The sequence below is a fragment of the Crinia signifera genome, chromosome 3, assembly GCF_055691185.1.
Source record: "Crinia signifera chromosome 3, ASM5569118v1, whole genome shotgun sequence".
In the NCBI taxonomy this organism is placed as follows: Eukaryota; Metazoa; Chordata; class Amphibia; order Anura; family Myobatrachidae; genus Crinia; species Crinia signifera.
The window spans coordinates 33,124,127-33,145,686 of record NC_139219.1 but is presented as its reverse complement, the minus strand read 5'-3'; the positions used below and the strand labels follow the sequence as shown (position 1 = coordinate 33,145,686).

Genomic DNA, 21,560 nt, shown 5'->3' with positions numbered 1-21,560 from the left:
GATCTCTGAGTGTATCCTTTTGCAACAAGGCAGGATTTGTAATGGGCGACCTCTCCAGCCAAATTTAACTTCTTTTATTGTCTTACAGTGGTCTGGCCTATCTACGATATTCCATGTATTGTTCTCTCTTAGAGATGATAGCTCTGTGTCTATTGCAGATTTCCATTCCGCCCAATCACTGTATGCTTTCACTTCTTGAATACTCTCTGAGGTTCACTGAAACCGATGTTCGCATACTCTTTGCTATATCTTTTGGCGGGTATGCCCTTGTTGCTTCTTGCAGAAACTCTGTTGATTAATTTCCCTCTTTAGTATTCTCCATCTCAGACATGCTTTCTGTTGCCTATGCATCTACCAGTGCTTCTCTTTCTTTCTATTTTGCTTTTGTTGGTGGAACTGTTTCTTGAATTATTACATCTCTGGATTCCAGAAGACGTCGGTTCTTGGCATCCCAGATTCAGTACCCTTTGCTCTCTTCACAATAGCCTAGCAGTATGCACTTTCTAGATTTTGGATCTAGTATTTTCCTTTTCTCCTTTGGTATATGCGCAAAAGCTCTGCTTCCAAAGATGCGGAGGTGACTGACGTCTGGCTTCTTCCCGGACCAGGCCTCTAGTGGAGTTTTTCCATTTTCCACCGTGGGTGTTGTTTTTAAGGTATACTGCAGTAGATACAGCTTCTGCCCAAAAACTCTTCTCCAAGCTGGTGTAATTTACCATTACTCGCACTCTTTTGACGATTCTTTGGTTTGCTCTCTCACTCACATGGTTTTGTTCTGGTGTGTAGGCCATTGTCAGCTGATGTTTCTGAGGAATGTGGTTAGTGCTTCTTTCTCGTACTCTCCCCCATTGTTGGATTACAAGACTTTTAGCTTTAAGCCCATCTGAGTTTCCACTAGGTTTTTGTACTCCACAATTTTCTTGACCACTTCACTTTTCTTCTTGATGAAGTATACAATTGTCATCCTTGAGGCGTCATCAATGAGAGTCATGAAGTACGTGTAACCGCTAGTCCTCTTCCATTGGTATGCACACATCCATGTGCACCAGAGCTAGTGGTGATTCCGCTCTACTTGCTGGCTTGGGGAATGTGTTGTGGCTTTGCTTGCCTTTAATGCAATGCTCGCACACAGATCTTTCCATGTCGCTCACTGTGATCCCTGTTACCATTCCATCAGCTAATTTCTGGACGTTTTCATATCCTAAGTGTCCCAAATGTCTGTGCCACAGTTCCATTGACTTGCTTTCATTAGAGGCTGCCAAGGCTGTGCATTCCTCTGTGTCCAGGACATATAGTTGTTTGCATCGGGTTTCTGAACCAATTACAGTCCCTCTTTTACCTTTCACCTGGAGTACGCTGATCATGTTGAGGTTACTTCCTAATTCCGGCACCTACAAGACGTCTTGGATATCCATAATGACTGTGTGTCTCTCAATTCTTAGTCTCACTGTGATTGTCCCAACTTGTGACGCAGTAAGGACCTTGTCTCCGATCCCTGTAAACTGTTGTGGGTGTACACTGTGTCAGAGAATTAAACCACTGCTGGTTGCAGCTGAAGTGTCTAGTGGCTCCCGAGTCCATGTACCAGCAATATTTTCTGGGCTTGTCTGCTACATTCAATGCTAACTCGTTCTTCTTGTTGTGTCATTTTTGTGCACCACCAGTGTTCTTCATCCACCATTCCAAAGCCTTGTGCCCTACTTTGTGGCATACAAATCACTTAAATGTGTATTTATTTGGTTTTGCACCCTTCGCTAAGAAGGCAGAACCCTCAGCTATGGTGCCGATAAGAATCCTTTCTTGGAAATGAAGTAGTTTGGCCCTCACAACTTCAGTCATAAGCTTGGTTTCATTTGACTCCAGTGTGACAACTAGGAAATCAAATTCTGCTGTTAAGTTCTGCAGCATTACCATCACCACTTCTTCCTCGTCCACCTTTGCTCCCTTAGATGCCAATTGCTCAGCTATCGATAGGATCATATCGATGTAGTTGTTCATGTCCCTGCAGGTGTTCAACTTTGTTCCGTATAGTGTGCGTCTTAAGCTTATCCTTCTCATCAGGCCTTTATTCTCATAAGCACCTTATAGGGTTGTCCACATGGCCTGGGCGGATGCTTTCCCACTAAGTAAAGAATAGACATGCTGCTCCACAGCAAGGCCTATCGTGCCAATAATTCTGTCTATCTCTTCTGGGTTCAGACTATCTCCTGGGGCTATCATGACCTTCCATAGCTTCTCCCTTTTAAGCTGCATCTCCATAGCTAACTTCCACGTAGTTCTCTGAGCCTTTGAGTTTAGGAAAACTCATGCTATGCCCCGTGCTGTACATTCTCATTAACTCTTGCACCAATGTCACTTCAGAAGTCATTTCTTTATGTTCTTTTATGTACTATGCTACCAATTGGCTTTAGGGGGTTAATCTTCGCAGCACGCAGGGTATTGGGCCCATAACCTATTTGCAGAGTATCTGGCGATGGTGCTAGTGTGGTTGTTAGACAACACACTCTAGAAGACTTATGCGAAGACCATGAAGCGTGGTTTATTGACTAATATGCGCACAACATACAACGGTACTGAAAGGGTTAACTTGGTATGCAGGGTAACATATGCCTTGTATGTCATATATCACAGTCACAGGCAGACTTAAATAGGCAATATTCAGCAGGTGTTTCTGCGCCAGCAGCTCTATGCTCTGTGCAGTCTTAAGCTTTGGTCTGTGAGGCTTCAGCGGGGCTCTAGCGCTGCGGCACTATCTAGACAGGAGCTCCAGCAGGGATTGACAGGCTCCTTCTCTCGCTCCGGCAGCCTACACGCTCCCTACAGTGGGGATGCAGCGGCACACACAGGGGGACTCTTCTCACTAAGGCCGCACGCTGACCAGGACAAAGGAGGGCGCACGCTTCACTAACTAAGGGTGGAAGCGGATACACGCAGCAGTGTGCGCCGTCACTCAAAGTGGCAGCACTCAGGGACACTGGGGTTACTATGGAGACAGAACACTGAGCGCTCCTCTCCAACAAGATTCAGCTGTGTTAGCCAGGCAGGGTTGCCTATTTTCTGTCTGCCTTCTAAGAAAGAGGGCAGACAGTTCAGTGTAGCAGGGGGGGCAGGGTCACTGACAGGATGAGAAAGGGGCAGGGCCACTGAAAGAACATCTTCTTGGGGTTATGACCAGCATTATCGAGTCCTTGTGGCCCTGCCCATGCCGAGCAATGCCATTATTTCAGGCATTGCACTGTGGTGGGCAGGGCTAAATGACGCGATTCATGTCATTTGACCTACGGATCCACCTGCCGAGGGGGGGGGTTCACGGGAGCCAGACAGCATTCTGGGAGGGTTTCCGGGACCCTCCCGGTCATTCCGGCCATTCCTGAGTCAAACGCCGCAGCGGTATTGGACACAGTGTAGCAATTGTCTGTGTATGTGCCTAAGTCGCACTACACATACTCCCCGATTTTGAGGTACAGAGTTGAAGTAAAGAGTTGGAAAGATGACAGCAGAAATGAGAGGAGCGCTTCTGGATAGTGATTTATTCAGGATGTGTTTGATAAAGGGGTGTGGTCTAGATATGGTGGGCATGACTTCACTGCATATCCCTCATTTTCCTAATTTTGGGAGTTTGTCCATTGCTAGGTAAGGCTGCAGGGGATTGGGGGGGGGGTTTGCATGGGCGGCGGGGGATTGGTGATGCTTGGCGGGGCGGTGGCGGGGGGTGGGGGCGCCCCCCCCCCTAACAGCGGGGGGGCACCCAAAACTTAGTTACGCCACTGGTTGAGAGGTAATAAGGGAGTGTCTAAAATGATGCATGGAGATGTTATGTCTTAGGGATTCTCGCAGGCCTGTTGCAGAAGCGTTGTGGAAAGTGGTTGCATAAAAGACTCACATCGAAGGCTATACTGAGATGGAGAAATTGCACCTGTCACAGGGCTGGTAAGAGTTACCATGGTGCAACCAACTGTACATGTAAAGATGCACAAAGTGGTATTATAGTGTCTATGGACCCTAACGGTGGGCGTCTCAGTCCATACATATTTGCAGGGCCGCCAATAGGGGGGTGCTGTGGGTACAGCTGTCCCAGGCCCCAGCCTTTGGAAGGGCCCGGTCAGCTCATTTTGCCCACCACAACCCCCGACTGCCTCCGCTGCGTTGAACAAAGCAGGTCCCAGAAAGCAGCCTTATTTAACCCAGGATGTCGGTAGCTAATTAAAATGCTTCACCGGTTTTTGAGCCAATTAGAGCTTGCATACTGGCAGCCAATCAGAGCGGTTGCCGGTACGCGAGCTCTGATAGTTTCACCAGCCGGTGCTGCATTTCAATTGGCTGCCGGCATCCTGAACTGAAGAAGCCTGCACTCTGGGCTGCAGCTCAGCAAAAGTGGAGATGGGAGAGCAGGAGCCGGGTTACGCTAAGTCAAGTGAGGAGGGTGAGAGGGTGCCCAGGGCCCAGACTGGAAATGAGTCCCGGGCCCCAAAATTCCTGTTGGTGGGCCTGCATATTTGGGCGCATCAATCTACACCAGTGAAGGACTGTGTAGCACTTGTATAAAGACACAGCTAATTGCTAAACAAAATGAGTCTGGAGCGCTAGGGGTAGTAGTTGTGTGCTGTGTACACAAGCAGACACACGGTGGGGGGAATGCCACCCTCTAATATACTAAAGAACAGGAATAATACCATAAGGTGCTAGGCGTACACAAAGAAACCAATTTGATAAACATTTATAGAAATTTATTCAAAACAGCATCATAGTTAATAAATGCATGCATGCATTAAAAAGTATATAAACACACAAAAAATGCTAGCAATGAAATAATACTACTAAATAAAAAAAATAAAAAAACAGCCGCAAATGCACCATCAGTGGACAGTGGCATCTGCATCTAACTCAGTATCAGCCACAGTGTGTGTTTCAGGTAAGTTCAGGACTGCAATAAGCAGACGGCAAGACTCTAGAGTCTAGACTTTACTAGATCAAGGAGTTCTGGTTGAGTCCACTATGCAAGCAGTGCCACTAGCCAGCAAATAAAGAGCTATCGCCGATGATAAAGGCCTTTCTATGGGTGATTTTGGGGGGTCAATCATGGCCTACAAATTCTACCTAAAGCCATTTAGGAACTGCAAAACAGCATATATGGGTTTGCTTTCATTTACAGTAAGTCTTGCACTATGGTCTGCCACAATCCCAGTAAGTAGCCAATGACTGGAACAAACGTATCAGTACATAAGCCGTATCATCGTGTGGTCCAGGAGACATGGTGAGAACAGTGGGTTTCCTCTGGGTGCTCCAGTTTCCTCCTACTACCGCAAAAAATTCTGGTAGGCTAGTTGGCTCTTTACTAAAACAAACCCTCGTAGGTACTGTGGCAGGGACAGCATCTTTACACATGAAATAATGTGGAAGATCAAGTTCAGGTTTTAGAGCAGCAGCAATAAAACTGATGTGATCAAGGTTGGGCTGATTAGCAGCACCTGTGGCTTCCTAATAAAAGTGTTTCCAGGGCAGGGGGTGCCCAAGTGATAACCCGGAGTGTGGCTACGGTAGGGACCACTGGAGCTTTCTGAAGAGTTTGTACTATGCTGTGATTACCTGTATGTTGTAACTATAATTGCCTATACTGTATAAAATAAAGACCAAGACTTCATCTTGATCCAGTGTATGTGATTCCTTGTCACAGTACATATGTGTGTATGTACTTGGGCATAGGCTAGAAGGTCCAAGTGGTTCTTATCTGCCATCAAATTCTATGTTTAATGCCAATAGAACACAGCAATGATAAAGTCTACATTTAACTCTAAACTAATACCATGAAAATAGATCGGACGGGATAAGATATTGTGCCATCATCTGTTGAGCTCCACATATTAACCCTCCCAGAATTGCACAAAGCGATCAATAACATTATTACATTTCATCTCATTAATTCTTATGTTCGCCCCCAGATATATCTTTTCATTTTATTCATAGAAGCGTTATTGAAAGTCACATCACGTTCCCCTTGATTAATATATATATATATAAACACAAATACCAAGAACTGAAGAATACATTTCAACGTCTCCCATATTATTAAACACGGGTTCAAAGCCCAAACACATTAACTGATTAAAGCCTGTGCATTCTATAGAAAATATGATTTCCTCTCAGATTAAGATAGGCTTTGGAGAGAAAATCCACATTACATTGGTGAATTCATGTAATAGGTGAGCGTAGAGCGGACTATAGCTGCATTAAAGGAATTAAAAAGACGTCATGGAAAAAAAATTGATAGAACTTTATTATGTATTAACATTTTGACATAAAAGCAATTATATTAATTAGCTAGATGGAACAAATCTGCAGAGCCCAGAAATAGAACTTGATTAGTTTTGACAACCACGTTTGTCATTTGAGACTGTAGTCAAGGACGAGGTAGTAATATTCTGATCTCTAATATCGTTGACGTAGTCCGAGATATGAACCCAGTATTGGTTCTCAGAGATGTTAGTCTGTAGAACACACTACCCTTGGGGTCTAATTCAGACCTGTTTATAAGGCTGTGTGTAATCGCAGCCTAGCGAACATCTAAACGCCACCCGCCACCTGGCTGAACACCCGCATCCCCCTTGGCGCCCAAATCCCCTCGTTAGCATGCAAGGGGATGTGTAGACAAACACTTCCCAGCACATGCAGCTGAATGGAGTCAAAATCATTTGATGGTTGCTGATCTTTGGGGCAGCACGGACGGTGTAATGGTTAGCATTACTGCCTCACAGCACTGAGGTCATGGGTTAGATTCCCACCATGGCCCTGACTGTGCGGAGTTTATATGTTCTCCCTCTGCTTGCGTGGGTTTCCTCCGGGTACTCCGCTTTCCTCCCACAATCCAAAAATATACTGGTAGGTTAAATGGCTTCCAACAAAAATTAACCCTAGAATGTCTGTGTGTTCGTGTACATGTGGTAGGGAATATCGATTCTAAGATCCACTGGGGCAGGGACTGATGTGATTGTTCAAATATTCTCTCTGTAAAGCGCTGCAGAATATGTGTGTGCTGTATAAGAAACTGGTAATAAAAAAATAAATTTGAATTTATATAACAAATGTGAGGGATGCTGGAATTTTTAGCGGATATTTTGAGCATCTCTCACAGATATGTTGGCATTTAGAGATTTAAGCCTGGTAAAATGATAAAGTGCCTGGTGATAACGCAGCAGCCAATCAGCTCCTAACAGACTGTAACTTAACAGTTAGCAGCTGATTGGCTGATGCGTTATCACCGCCCACTTTATCATTACACCAGGCTTATTAAATCGGCCCCTGGGTGCTGTGGATCCCTTGTGGTGCTATATAAAGAAAGTATAATAATGATTCCTACAAGTGCACAGTTGTTCCTCCATCTGTTTAGTGTTGCAAATGTTATAGGCTAAGCCAGCCCTGGTCACATCTAGAAGGCTGATTCTTACCAGAATGTAGAAAGTATTCCAGACACAGCACAGGTTTAATGAACCTACTGATGTATATTCCAGCATGATGCAATCAGGGCGCATTCCTCTCTCACCCATCACAACTGTTTGTGCCAATTTCCCTCCTCTTTGGCTTATGGTGATATACAGGAACATTCCTTAGCATATTCTGATTCTAGTTGATATAGCAACACTAATTAATTATATACAGAAGCAGTCCTACAGAAAGGGAAGGTGACGGGGTGAGATGATTCTTTCTGATTTTCCGGGGCTGTTTTGTCTCCCAAATAAGATGAATTTGGGAGACCCTCAGCCCTGGAAACACTTATATCATGAGAGCACAGGTGCTGCTAATCAGCCCAACCCTGATCACATCAGTTTCCTTCTGCTGCTGCTGCTGCTCTAAAACCCGGACTGGATCCTCCACATTAGCTTCATGTGGAGGTATGCCGTCCCTGCCATAATATATATATATAAATTATAGACTGAGAAACTGTTGCTCACGTGTGTGTTCTGGTTCCTGCTTCATACAATTAATAGATTAACCATTGCCTTAGGCAGTAGGGGAGACACGTGGCTCTCATACAGAACCACTTGTCTATAATATATTACTATCCCCTCTCCAGCACAAAGCAGAGAGCAGCACCGGTACTATCTTTCTAATTATTATCAAATCTCAAGGTTTCCAATTCATCACTTTAATTACTGCAGTTAATTAATACTGGTACCTCTATCAAGCAACAGTACTGCCTTCATTTATGTCAGTAATTAAACTGATAAGCTGGCCGCTCACTCAATCTCTCCACATTCCTAGGTTTACCTAGGAGACCACCGTTTTTTTACTGTATATATTTGAGCATGTGGTCACAGGCCATTGCACCCCAACCTGTTAATGGCGATTGCAGTTTACACCCCATTCCGAGAAATTGTCAGTGTGGTGGTATGCTGTATGTATATGCTTCAGGGTTGCCTACTTTTAAAGTCTCCTCTCCGGGAGAAGCCTGGGGAGGTGACTTTTAGCAGCACTCCAGGCTTAGCAGGGACCTGCAGATCTCTGCGGTGCGGTCCCGGCTCCCCTCTTGGCTACTGCTGCTTTGGAAATGGACCATCATAAAATTTCCGCCCCCCCTACAGCAGACAGTTCTGTGAAACTGTCTGCTGTATGGGGGTGGACATTTTGTGATGGACCATTTTCATAGCAGAAGCAGGAGGGGAGCCGGGACCGCACCACAGAGTAGATCTGCGGGTCCCTGCTGAGAGGGGGGGGGGGGGGTAAGGCGGCACGAAGGGGGCATGGGCGAACGGGGGGAGGGTTGCTAACTTTACTGGGGGGAGGGCGCTGCAAATTTTTTTGGTGGGGGGTGGAAAAATTATAGTTACGCCACTGATTCACGGTCCCACCGTGCCAGACACCCCCCTCCCACGATTCGCGGCCCCCCTACTGTGATTCATGCCACCCCCCCCCCCCGAGCCCCCCTCCAGTGATTTGCGAACTCCTGCCACCTCCTGCGATTCGCGGACCCCTGAGTCCCCCGTCCCGCGATTCTAGCCCCCCTGCGCCCCCCTCCCTTGATTCACAGTGCCCCTCCCGCGATTCACGGACCCCCCTAATTCCCCCTTCCTGCAATTCACTGACCCCCACAACCCCCCTTCCGCAATTTGCAGACCCCCCCTTTCCCCTATCATGCTTTACCACCCAGCCTCCTGCTCTCATGCACCCTAACTCCCACCCAGTAGGAGGAGACACTGACTCAGGGGCACCGTCCTGTACTCCTGTGCTGCCACGCTGGACCCTCACCCACTGGCAGAAGCTGCACAGTGTCCCCCACCCTCTTTAGTCCCCCGTATGCCCACACACCCCTATCACTACCCAGTTTCCTGCTCTCCTGAACCGTAACTTCCACCACTGGGGAGTCGCTGACGCTGTGTTGCCCACATACCCCTATCATGCCTCGAAGCCCAGCCTCCTGCTCTCATGCACCCTAACTCCCACCCAGTAGGAGGAGACACTGACTCAGGGCCACAGTAAAAGTAACTCCTGGGCTGCAAACAGAGGAAAAGTCATTCAGTGTGAGTAACCATCGAATAATTTTTCCTCTTTGCAGGCAAATGCGAGAGAATGTGTAAACATACACATCCACTCACAGCGTAGCGAGGGGATACGGGTGGCGGGGGCTTTAACCTGCCTGCTAGTTTGTGAATATATGCAGCCTAGTGAGCAGGTCTGAATTACCCCCTTTACCTTGTGAGGGCATTAGGAGAAGGTATTAATCCCATCATTGGAGTACCAGAACAATTGAGTATCTATCTCTATAGAGACATACATATATATATATATATATATATATATATGCAGCGCAGGTCCCGGCACTCCTTGCTTAATAAGTGAACTGCTCCGGTGCCCTCTCAGGTGTAATAACCTTGTATAGAATCCTCGAATAAGCGGCACTCAGAAGACTTCTCTTTGCAGGTGAAAAACTTTATTTCAAGAAGCCGACATGTTTCGGGACGCAGCCCGTCGTCAGGGATAAAGTGCATAGTGAAAACAGACTTACATATATACCCCACATGAACACACCCCCCTTGCGTCATTCCATTCACCACAGCTGTGTGGCTTTCCTCTGGGCGCCAATCCAGTACGGAGCGGCAGCCGCCTCTCCCGGTACTAGACTCACGTCACCACAGTGCGCCTCCCAGCTGATGGCGTCTGGTTGCTAAGGAACCTAGTGAATGAAAGATACGTATTAAAACCACGTAATGAATCAATGTAAATTATTGTGCAAATAGTGCAAGTTAAAATAGATAATAAAAGGTTAAAAACATTGCGGCATGGGCTAGTGCAATTTAATAAGCAGTTCATATATTTAATAAATTCAAGGAAATAAAGTTATTATATAAATGATAAATGTAAACATTTGTATAGAGACACATAACCTGTTAGTATGTTATATGTAGCAGACAATTTACAGAAAACTACTTAAACCTGAGTATTCATTTAAGCCTCTGGGGGAGAGTGAATCTATGGTGAACACTGGGGTTTTTTTGTCAGAGGAAGAGTCCGACAAAAGAAAGAAAGAAAAAAACGCTTTTTGGGCGCACTCGTTTGTTAAAGATGTAATATGATAATTTTAAAACATAGCTTTTATTTTAGACTTTATTTAAAATAAATGGCACAAAAATAATTTAATATTTAGATATTGGAATGTAGTGTGATCCTTGGACTGGTTTTAATTCCAGGGAAATTGATAATTTAGTCACACACTTAATCTGTCATTCAAGCACTGATGTTATCAGAGGTATGATTACCAATGATTATAGGCAGTGAAATGATTCGATTCCCCTAGGTATGAACAATCTTATGCTTGATAGCATTTGGTAATACACCTAGTATTGGTAGTATGGGGAAAAAGAAAAAAGGATGTCACAGCCTCTATACGTGTTGATAAATTCTTTAATAGACACTCTCTCTGGCAGTCATGTTACAGGTGTTTGTTTATTACGGCGGCTTATACCCCTATTTTGAATATTGCCACACCTGGGCTTCCCCAGGGGTCTCCCACCTGGGTACTGTCCTGGCCCTCCACTGCTTGGCTTCCAAGTTCGGGGAGGGTTTGGGCAGACCAGTGGGGTATGGTGGCAATATATTAGGGTTTGGTATTTGATCACAAGTAACCTGTTGGGCTGCAAAGGGAGGTGGCTCAGCAGGCGCGGCACCTGAGTCACACTGTCACTGAAAAAACAATAATAATTATATATTAATTTTTAATTTTAGTGATGGTACTAATATTCATGAAAAAAAAGGGGGGGGGGGGGGTTTGGTTGCTGAGTGCTATAACTGCTGGGGAGTAGAAAAACCGAAACAGGAGCAGTTCTGTGTGTTACACAAAGCTGAAGGAGACAGTCAGCATCAGAAATGGTAGCATACTTGATAATTAGCAATTTGGGTTGTCACCAAATTTTTAAGCAGCTGCGGAGAGATAGTAGCGTCAGACAGACATTATTCCATTCCTGTATTTCACTGGATACAATAAATCTCCATAGGATACAAAGTAACAGAGTAACTGTGTCTGATCAAATAGTTGCAAGTTGCTTTTTTAGTAACGATATACACGCTGTGATGACAGACAAACTGTATAGAGTATTAGAGTTGCTAAACGCAGTCTGATGATAGTTATGGATGGTACAAACCCAGTTTGCTCAAAGAGAGCTCATGAATAATTAATAAAGCATATCTCCAAGGGGAGATAATCACAATTGGACAGGTATAGGTGTCAGTACAGGGAGCGCTAACCGGCTGCTTGCTGCAGTAACGGTGCGCTTGTCTAACCTGATGCCGCTGCCTGAGTTAGCGGTTTTGCAGGAGATAGAGATCGTGCGCTAGCTGGCGGCGAAGCTGTGAGCAGAGACCGGCCGGATACTCTGCGCCGGAGCTGGGCGCGTGGAAGTCTGGATGCCCGACCTTGCTGTCAGAGCCGGAGCTCCCGGAGGAGTGTGTCGGCGGCGGCGTGTGGACGCTGAGAGTTGCTGCCAGTATCAGGTAGACGGTCAGAGAGGTGAGAGGCTGGACATCAGGGCTGTGGACACGTGTTTCGCCTATAGGGCTTCTTCTTGCAGTGCCATTTTGGATGAGGGCAGATGCCCTTGCTTTATTCTCTCGTTTTTTGATGGACAGCCTTTTTGACCAATCCGGTCTTGAATGGGGCTGTGTTGGTTTGATTCAGCGTATATTTGTTCCTCTCCTGGATACACTGATTAAACGTTTTTAGTATAAGATGCATATTAGTTATAGGTTGCATAGTATCGTTTAGCTAGTATACGCAAGCCGCATATATATTCAGATGATATCGGCTGATATCTTTGTATCGGACTTTAATTAGGTCACTCTGCATTTTTATTATTTTAAGAGATTTGGCATATACGGAGTAATTGGCTTGTAAGGAATCCTCGCCTGGGTACATAGATACATGAGACACAAACATATTAAGTTGTATATTATAACTGGCTGGTATATGCAGAACGCATATGTTTTGAGATTATGTCGGCTGGTGTGTACGTATTGTACATTCATTCTGTCATTCAACATTTTTCATTATCATTGTAAAGATTGGCTGGTATAGAGTAATTAACCTCGAGGTATAGTGAAGGTTAGGGAGTGAATAATATTATAGTGATAATAATCATCAATAGTGAATAATTAGGTATGCTATTACTTAGGTTGTAATAGGTTTTGGTGAGACCTCAGGATTTCTCGTGGGTCTGAGCTTACATATCCGGGGAATGTCTTTTGTAGGGAATTATTTGTGCTAGCAGGTTGGTGCCAGATGTGACAAAATAGAGCAACACAAAACAGAACAAATAAATCGTGAGTGATAACGTGCTAGTGGGGAGTCTACACCCCTAGGTGAGATTGCATGTTGACATAGGTGGATTAATAAGATCTATGATTGTGAGGATGATGATAGGTTGGGTGATGCTGGTGTAGATTCCAGTATTCAAAGTGAAATCACATGATATATAGTGCCCGATCATTAGGTGTGTGGGAGGGGATAGTCAGAGGTGAATGTGTGAAAACCATGGTGAGGTTAGTTATCAGAGATTACTTGATAAGTGGGAGTTACCCACTGTTTGGTTGTAAATCAGGAAATGTACATGATGGTGATTTTATTTCAGAAATGATCCATATTTGATGTCCTCATTCAGGCCGTCAGGGGCCAAAGATCCCAAACTGAAAATCCATTTACTTTCCTTTTGAAGGAGTATTTGATTCAAGTCTCCTCCCCTTAGTCCTAAATGGATCTGTTCCAAGCCTCGTATCTGGAAACCAGCTGGTTTTCCTTCATGTTTTTTTAGGAAATGCCTGGCGACCGTTGTCAGTTTTTTCATTTTCGTGATGTCTGATGGAGCATTGCGGATGTTGCCAAGATGTTCTAAGGCTCGCTGCTTGAGCATCCTTGTAGTCAGTCCCACGTACTTCATATTGCACTCACATGTTATACAATAAATGATATTTTTGCTCTTGCAATTGAAGAAGTCTTTGATTGTGATGATATTGTCATATTTATCATTTATTGTAAGTGTCTTGTCGACATGGGGGCAAATTTTACAGCCTCCACAGGGATGGGTACCTTTGAGGAGTGGAGCTTTGGTCGTTGTATTAGTGAAATGGCTGTGCACTAATTGATCTTTTAAATTTGGGGCGCGCCTCCAGCTCATGTCTACTTGTGGTTTCACCTTTGCGGCCAGGTCACTGTCACTGAGAATTATCGGCCAGTGGTTTTGTATGATGTTCTTAATTTCTTTCCATTCTGAGCAGTAGTTGCCCACGAACCTGATGGTATTGTCCATGGGTTTTGCTGAGGTTCCCTTATCTTGGAATAGCATTCTGGATCGATCTGTCTGTGTAACGTTTTTTGCTGCTTTCTTAATTGACCTATTGGAGTATCCTCTGTCCTTTAATCTCTTGGTGAGATCTTTACAGTTGGATTTGAAGGTTTCATCATTTGAGCAGTTCCTGCGTAACCTTAAGAACTCTCCTTTTGGAATGTTATTAACAGTAGGAGGAAAATGAGCGCTTGACTGGTGGAGAAGGCTGTTGGTAGCCGTTGTCTTGCGGAACAGTTCTGTTTCTATCATGTTCTGAGCGCCTCTGTAAATTTTTAGGTCCAAAAACGAAATGCTGGAACGGTCCTGGGTATACGTCAGTTTGAGGTTTAAGGTATTGGTGTTCAAATGGTTGACGAATTCTTTGAGTTGTTGTTCGGTACCTCTCCATATCAAGAAAATGTCATCTATGTAACGCATCCATGTTGTGATGCAGTTATCATAGATCTGATTTGATTCGCTGAATACCACCTCTCGCTCCCACCATCCAAGGAAGAGGTTGGCATACGTGGGGGCACAGGCCGCCCCCATTGCCGTCCCCCTCCCTTGGATGTAGTATCTGTTATTGAATGTAAAGTAATTCTTGTGCAGGACAAAGTTTAGAAGGTCCAGTAGAAACAGCTGAAAATCACCAATGTTGTCCATTTCAAGGAAATATTTTACTGCTTTGATACCCAGGTCATGACTGATGCAGGTGTAAAGTGCTTCAACGTCCATGCTGACAAGTATTTCTTCCTCATCCAGGTAGACATCATGTAATTTTTTTAAAACGTCTGCAGTGTCCTGTGTATAGGAGGGCAAAGATGTGACATGTTGTCTGAGATGTGTGTCTAGAAAGACACATGCTTTCTCTATTAATGCTCCATTCCCTGATACAATTGGGCGTCCGGGAGGTTCATGTAGGTTTTTATGAACCTTTGGTAGCAAATAAAAGGTTGCTACACGTGGGTTAGGGGTTTGTAGGAATTGATGTTCATTTTTGGTGATGACATCGTCCTTTAATGCCCCATCAATAAGCCGATTATATGCAATTTGGAAATTTGATGTGGGATTGAACATGGTCTTGGTGTAGCAGGTGACATCATCCAACTGTCTGTTGGCTTCCTGTAGATATAGAGAGTGGGGCCATATAACTATATTGCCACCCTTATCCGAGGGCTTGATTTGGACATCCTTCCATTCTCTTAGTTCTTTAATTGCCTTCCTTTCCTTTTTATTGGTATTGCCAATATGTATCCGATGTTTCCTTTTTTTGTACAGTTTATCAAAGTCCTGGGCAACCATCTTGGTAAACACTTGTACCTCAGGGCATATGTTTGGTGGGGGGAAGAAGGTTGATCTTTTCTTGCATACCGGTCTTTTCTCAGGTTCATGGGTGGTGGTGTCACCAAGTTCCTCCAAAGCTTGTAGGGCTTCTAGTTCTTGATTGGTCCATGTGGTGTTGTGGAGGATACTGTCATCTTTTTTAGCATGAAATTTGGTAAGTAGTAATTTCCTACTAAATAATTGCAGATTAGTTTCCCATTGGAATCTGTCGAAAGAGGATGTGGGGCAGAAAGTTAAACCTTTTTGGAGAACTTGTTCTTGTATCGCTGTTAGGGTGTGTTCAGATAAGTTAATTATCTGAAGTTGTGATATGTCTGTTCTTGTGTCTCCGTGCCCCTCAGAGGATATCGGTTCGGTATGTGCGGCCCCCATCGTGATGCGTTTCTTCTTCCTCTTCTTTTTGCTGCGTCTTGTCTTTCGTTTTGTTTGGGGCCTCGGCCTCTGCTGTACTCTAAAAAAGGTTCCGGTATGGATTGAGTTGCTCCGATTGGTTGTGAGTGGTAGAAGTGGTTGGTCGGTCTTCTGGGTATGGGATCCTCCCTTTGGTGACTGTCCTCACTTAGTTCATCCGTGCTGGAATAATCTGTCTCAGATGTGGATGAAGAGACAAAGAGGCAACTTATGGACACCAACACCTACGAAAAATTACACACAAACCCAACCAATAAGTTCACCAAAGAAATAGAAGCATCTTTGCGATCAGCATTTGACCAAGGAATCCTGAACAAGCAGGAGTACAAGTTCCTGCAGCCAAAAGACCCAAAGATCCCTGTTCTTTACCACCTCCCAAAAATACATAAAGACAAGCAAAACCCACCTGGACGCCCCATAGTGGCAGGAATCCAGTCGATCACGTCGAATTTATCAGAATACATCGACAAATTTCTACAGCCGATTGTCACTAAGCAAAAAGGTTATATCAGAGATACCACCCACATCCTGGAAACACTAGGAGAGATCAAGTGGGAGGATACTTTCTTATTGGCAACCTGCGACGTTAAAGCCCTGTACACATGTATAGACCATCACCAGGGGTGCAACAACGTGAAAAAGAAACTAGAGGACGAATCAGACCTTAATCCAGCTCAAAGAAACTTCATCATCGAAGCCATTATGTTCACACTTACACACAATTATTTTTGCTATGGAGAAGAATTCTACCGACAATGCAGAGGGACAGCAATGGGGACGAAATTTGCGCCCTCATATGCAAATCTATTCCTGGCACAATGGGAGACCGACACCATATGGGCACCAGGTGACCACCAGAAGCACCTACGCCTCTGGGGGAGATATATTGACGACGTCATCATAATATGGGACGGGGACAAAGAAACCTTAAAACAATTCATAGAAGAAATAAATGACAACAACTTGAATCTAGAATTCACCAGTAACATCAGCGCAGACAGTATCAACTTCTTAGATCTGAACATATTCATTGAAAAAGGAAAAATCGAAACAAAGACGTACATAAAGGAGACAGACTGCAACAGTTACCTAGAGGCCACGAGCAACCATCATAAGAAATGGATCCAAAATATCCCAGGGGGCCAACTTAGGAGGATCCGCAGGAACTGTTCAAAAACAAACGACTATGAAATTCAAAGTCAACAACTAGTCAATAACTTTAAGGAGAAAAAATTCGACAACCATACACTACAAATTGAGAGAGACAAGATTGGAAGGCTAGAAAGAGAAGTCCTACTACAGGTCAGAGAACAGAAAGATGAGGAGAATAAAATACAAGAATGTGTAACCTTCGTCTCACAATATTCAGCGCAGAGCAGATGGTTGGAAAAGAGCTTACGGAAACACTGGCACATATTGCGGGCAGATGAAGAATTGAAAGAATTCATCCCAAACCAACCTCGTGTGATTTATAGAAGAGCAGACAACATAAAAAAATCATTGGTTCAAAGCTACCTCAAACCCCTCACCCCCACATCTAATATGAGATCCATCATCAAAACGAAAGGTTTCTCCAGATGCGGAGACTGCACGGCGTGCAAGAAAACATACAAAAAATACACAAAACCGGTGAAGATAATAACATCATTCGCCAATGGAAAAGAATTTGAAATAAAAGACCGGATCACATGCAAAACTGCAGGGGTGATATACCTCCTAGAGTGCCCCTGCGGTTTACAATATGTCGGGAAGACAAAAAGGAAGCTCCACATAAGAATTCAAGAGCACCTCTGTAACATAAAGAATGGTAAAGAAAACCACAGTGTACCTGCACACTTTAAGGATAAACACAGTGGCGACCCGAGCGTTTTGAAGTACTATGGGCTCAAGAAAGTGACCGTCCCATGGAGAGGAGGGAATCAGGAAATAGCACTCAGCAAAGAGGAAACAAAACTGATCTATTACATGGGGACTCTAGCCCCCAATGGCATGAACGTTGACTTTGAGATCGCAGCGTTCCTTTAAGTAAAAATTCCCAGAAGGCATGAAAAGCACAATGAGGATCCTCCCCATCACCTTAGCTAACTCTTTCTAAAATCATTACAAAACATCTGGAATTGTAAACCACTCAATCCTTTTATATCTGACCGATGGATTCATGTACTCAATGTCCCCAATTCTTTATATTCTTTAGATTCTCTAGATCCCACAACCCCCAAGAAAAAAGGACGGGTACACCACCGAAGTCATAATATGTTCATGACAACTACATGCGTATATATTTTTAAAAAAAAAAAAAATTTCCCTTCTGTGGGCATATTTTATGACCCTTTTTGATATTGCCAATGCATTTTAGATATAAAATTTTTTATGAATTCTATAGGAATGTTTTATGGTTTTTTATGGAGATTATATATGTATTTTTATCAGTATTATATTTATGATCCATGCATATTATTCTATGTGAACTATTCTATATGAATTATTTTAGATGAATATTTTATATGTATTCTTATGTGAATTTTATTTGTGTATTGTCCTGATAAGGACTTTCAATTCATTGGAATAAATCCCTGATGGACTGTAGGAATTTAGCGATACATCCACGGAGATTCACTAGCATATAATGATAGAGACCTATGCTATCCTAAGAACCACCATACAAGGGGTGCTCTCATTATCTCACATACCACTCTATGGTACCACCGCACACTTCCCCATTGCATGCCTGCATAGATTTGATAGGGGTGCACTCCCTTATGGAAAGAATCCAGTAGCCCATAGGGGATTGTAAGCACCAGACCCCTAATACCGTACAGTGACACTTAGGTATAAATGGGACACGTATACTACTCCACCTTCCCAGAAGTGTCCCCCCTTCTATTGCATGCACTTCAATATGAAGATTTAAAATAGCCTCCATCTTCACCTATTATTTTTCTTTATATCCATCAAACAGTTAATATTGTCCATCCATTTATCATCACAATGGTCTTTGTAGTCATTTAAGCTAATTTGCAGTTAGACACATGAAGCCCCATACACTTTATGTATTATACATGAATTTATGCAGGACTACCACTTGTGGCTACCCTGTCCCTTTTTTTCCCCTATCCCACCTTCCTGAATGTGTCCAAAATATAGCATGAAATCACCTAACTTCATATTGGAGCCACACTGTAACACAGGGACATAAACAATATAATAAACATCGGACTCCAGCGTGGTGACAGCATCCATGAACTTGACGACGGCTTAACAACAAACGCCGACCAGCAGAGACGCTCGCACAAGAAGACAGCGGCATACACAGACGGCGTCACCATGGCAACGACGCTTGCACGGCCCTAAGAAGGGCGGAAGTCTGACAGACGCTCCCAGGAGAAGAGGGGAGGACAGCGTCACCGCGTCACCATGACAACGGCGGAGCATCGCTAACACGGCCCTGAGAAGGGCGGAAGTCCAACTGTCAGAAGGGCAGTAGTGACGTCACCCGCCCACGGCAATCTCCGCTGCAACAGCATATTGCATATCAGCGATAAGTGCGGGCACCGAGTCCCGCCCCCCGCCCCCTAAAGTGAGCAATAGCAATGATTGGTGCAAGTTTTTAGAGGCTGCACCAGCGTCACTTTAACACACCCACACCTCTACCTTATAAGGAGGAACAGGAAGCTTCATCCAGTACTGCGACCATCCTGAGGAAGCCAGTTACCTGGCGAAACTAGTCGAAGGCACGCAAGCACCTGGATCCGCCGATTACACCTCACCCTAATAGAGGTCAGTCGACGGGAGTCTGCCGGCAGACGTTTCCATGTCCATCTCCTACATCTGGAAGAGGTAATACCAGCCCACAGCGGCATCCTCATTTGAAGGCTACAGAAACTTTCATCCAGACAGAATACAAGTGTGATCACACCTAAAGGCATACCCCCTGTGTGTTATCCCTTACCCCACCCACCCCACGTTTGTGTGTACCGGTATTAGGCCTAGACATCTTGCCATAACCCGTTTTTAAAGTAGTGTGTATACTTCACCTGGATATATTTCATCTTTTTTTTTTTTTTACTGTTTTTATACCACATGTATTATGCAGAAATTCAATAAATGCTATTTATTTTGAAAAGATATTGCTTCACTCATATATGTTGACTTCATGTAAAGAGTCAAAAAGAGTGTATTCTTGCACACTCACAAGGGTCCCCTGAGCGCAAAAGTGACACCGCAAGGTGTAAACCCCCCCCCTTTTTTTCAGATGTGGATGGCTGGTGTCGGTTTAGATCCCTGCGTTGATTTCGCTTTGTCCAGCGGAAGACTCGTCCTGTGTGGAAGTCAGTCTGGTCACGATGGAATTTATTTCTCTTCCTTTCAATTATTACTTTTTCATACTCCTCAAGATCTTTTTTGTTTTTTTCAAAGTGGAGTTGAAAGGAAGTATTCGTCTCCCATGGTTCCAATTTCTTACCTAATGCTTCAACTTCTTTAGAGATGGACTCTAGCACAAGGTGATTATGTTGGATTAGGATTCCCATCAATTCCTGGGAACACTTCAAAAGGCTATTTTCCCACTCTTTTTTGAGGTTTTCGGTGCATAACTCAAATGCTGGAAAGGTCCTAGGTCTAAGCCCTCGTGGGGTAATTTTTAGTTTGCAATAGTTTTCTAAGCTTGTTAGGTCCCAATTTGTTCTAATTTGTTTTTGTAATGTAAATTTTAATCTGGTGATGTCATCATTCCAGTTGGAATCTGGCACATTCTCATTAACGGTAGTAGGAAAAATATTATCCAGGTTGTCAGTCCTTCTTTTGGATGCTAGTTCATTTCTCAAACTAAATGTTGACATTGATTGATTTGGGGTTGACAAGGCCTGAATGAAGAAGTTGAGAGAGAGCGCAAGAGCAAGGATTCTATGTGTAAGCAAAGTCTGTATATGGTGCCAATACCGAAGTGTCGTGCTGGATCTTGGAGCTGAGAAAGACCTCAGGAAATTCTAGTAGGTAAAAAAAAGGGGTTTAAAGATCCGCACAGACTTATAATCTGTGTAATGATTTTAGTACCAACTTAATGAACTACTATACTTGACAAATTCTGGTAGTTGCTTGGTTGGCGGTGCGCCCGGCGTTTAGAATCAATGGTGAACACTGGGGTTTTTTTGTCAGAGGAAGAGTCCGACAAAAGAAAGAAAGAAAAAAACGCTTTTTGGGCGCACTCGTTTGTTAAATATGTAATATGATAATTTTAAAACATAGCTTTTATTTTAGACTTTATTTAAAATAAATGGCACAAAAATAATTTAATATTTAGATATTGGAATGTAGTGTGATCCTTGGACTGGTTTTAATTCCAGGGAAATTGATAATTTAGTCACACACTTAATCTGTCATTCAAGCACTGATGTTATCAGAGGTATGATTACCAATGATTATAGGCAGTGAAATGATTCGATTCCCCTAGGTATGAACAATCTTATGCTTGATAGCATTTGGTAATACACCTAGTATTGGTAGTATGGGGAAAAAGAAAAAAGGATGTCACAGCCTCTATACGTGTTGATAAATTCTTTAATAGACACTCTCTCTGGCAGTCATGTTACAGGTGTTTATTACGGCGGCTTATACCCCTATTTTGAATATTGCCACACCTGGGCTTCCCCAGGGGTCTCCCACCTGGGTACTGTCCTGGCCCTCCACTGCTTGGCTTCCAAGTTCGGGGAGGGTTTGGGCAGACCAGTGGGGTATGGTGGCAATATATTAGGGTTTGGTATTTGATCACAAGTAACCTGTTGGGCTGCAAAGGGAGGTGGCTCAGCAGGCGCGGCACCTGAGTCACACTGTCACTGAAAAAACAATAATAATTATATATTAATTTTTAATTTTAGTGATGGTACTAATATTCATGAAAAAAAAGGGGGGGGGGGGGGGGGTTTGGTTGCTGAGTGCTATAACTGCTGGGGAGTAGAAAAACCGAAACAGGAGCAGTTCTGTGTGTTACACAAAGCTGAAGGA

General features: G+C 43.9%; 2 pseudogenes; both read right to left on the bottom strand.

Annotated features, from left to right (window-relative positions):
* Positions 1–10,965: 10,965 nt before the first annotated feature.
* On the bottom strand, positions 10,966–11,084 carry LOC146066167 (5S ribosomal RNA; annotated as a pseudogene).
* Positions 11,085–21,184: 10,100 nt separating this feature from the next.
* LOC146066155 (5S ribosomal RNA) lies at positions 21,185–21,303 on the bottom strand (annotated as a pseudogene).
* Between the last annotated feature and the right edge of the window lie 257 nt (positions 21,304–21,560).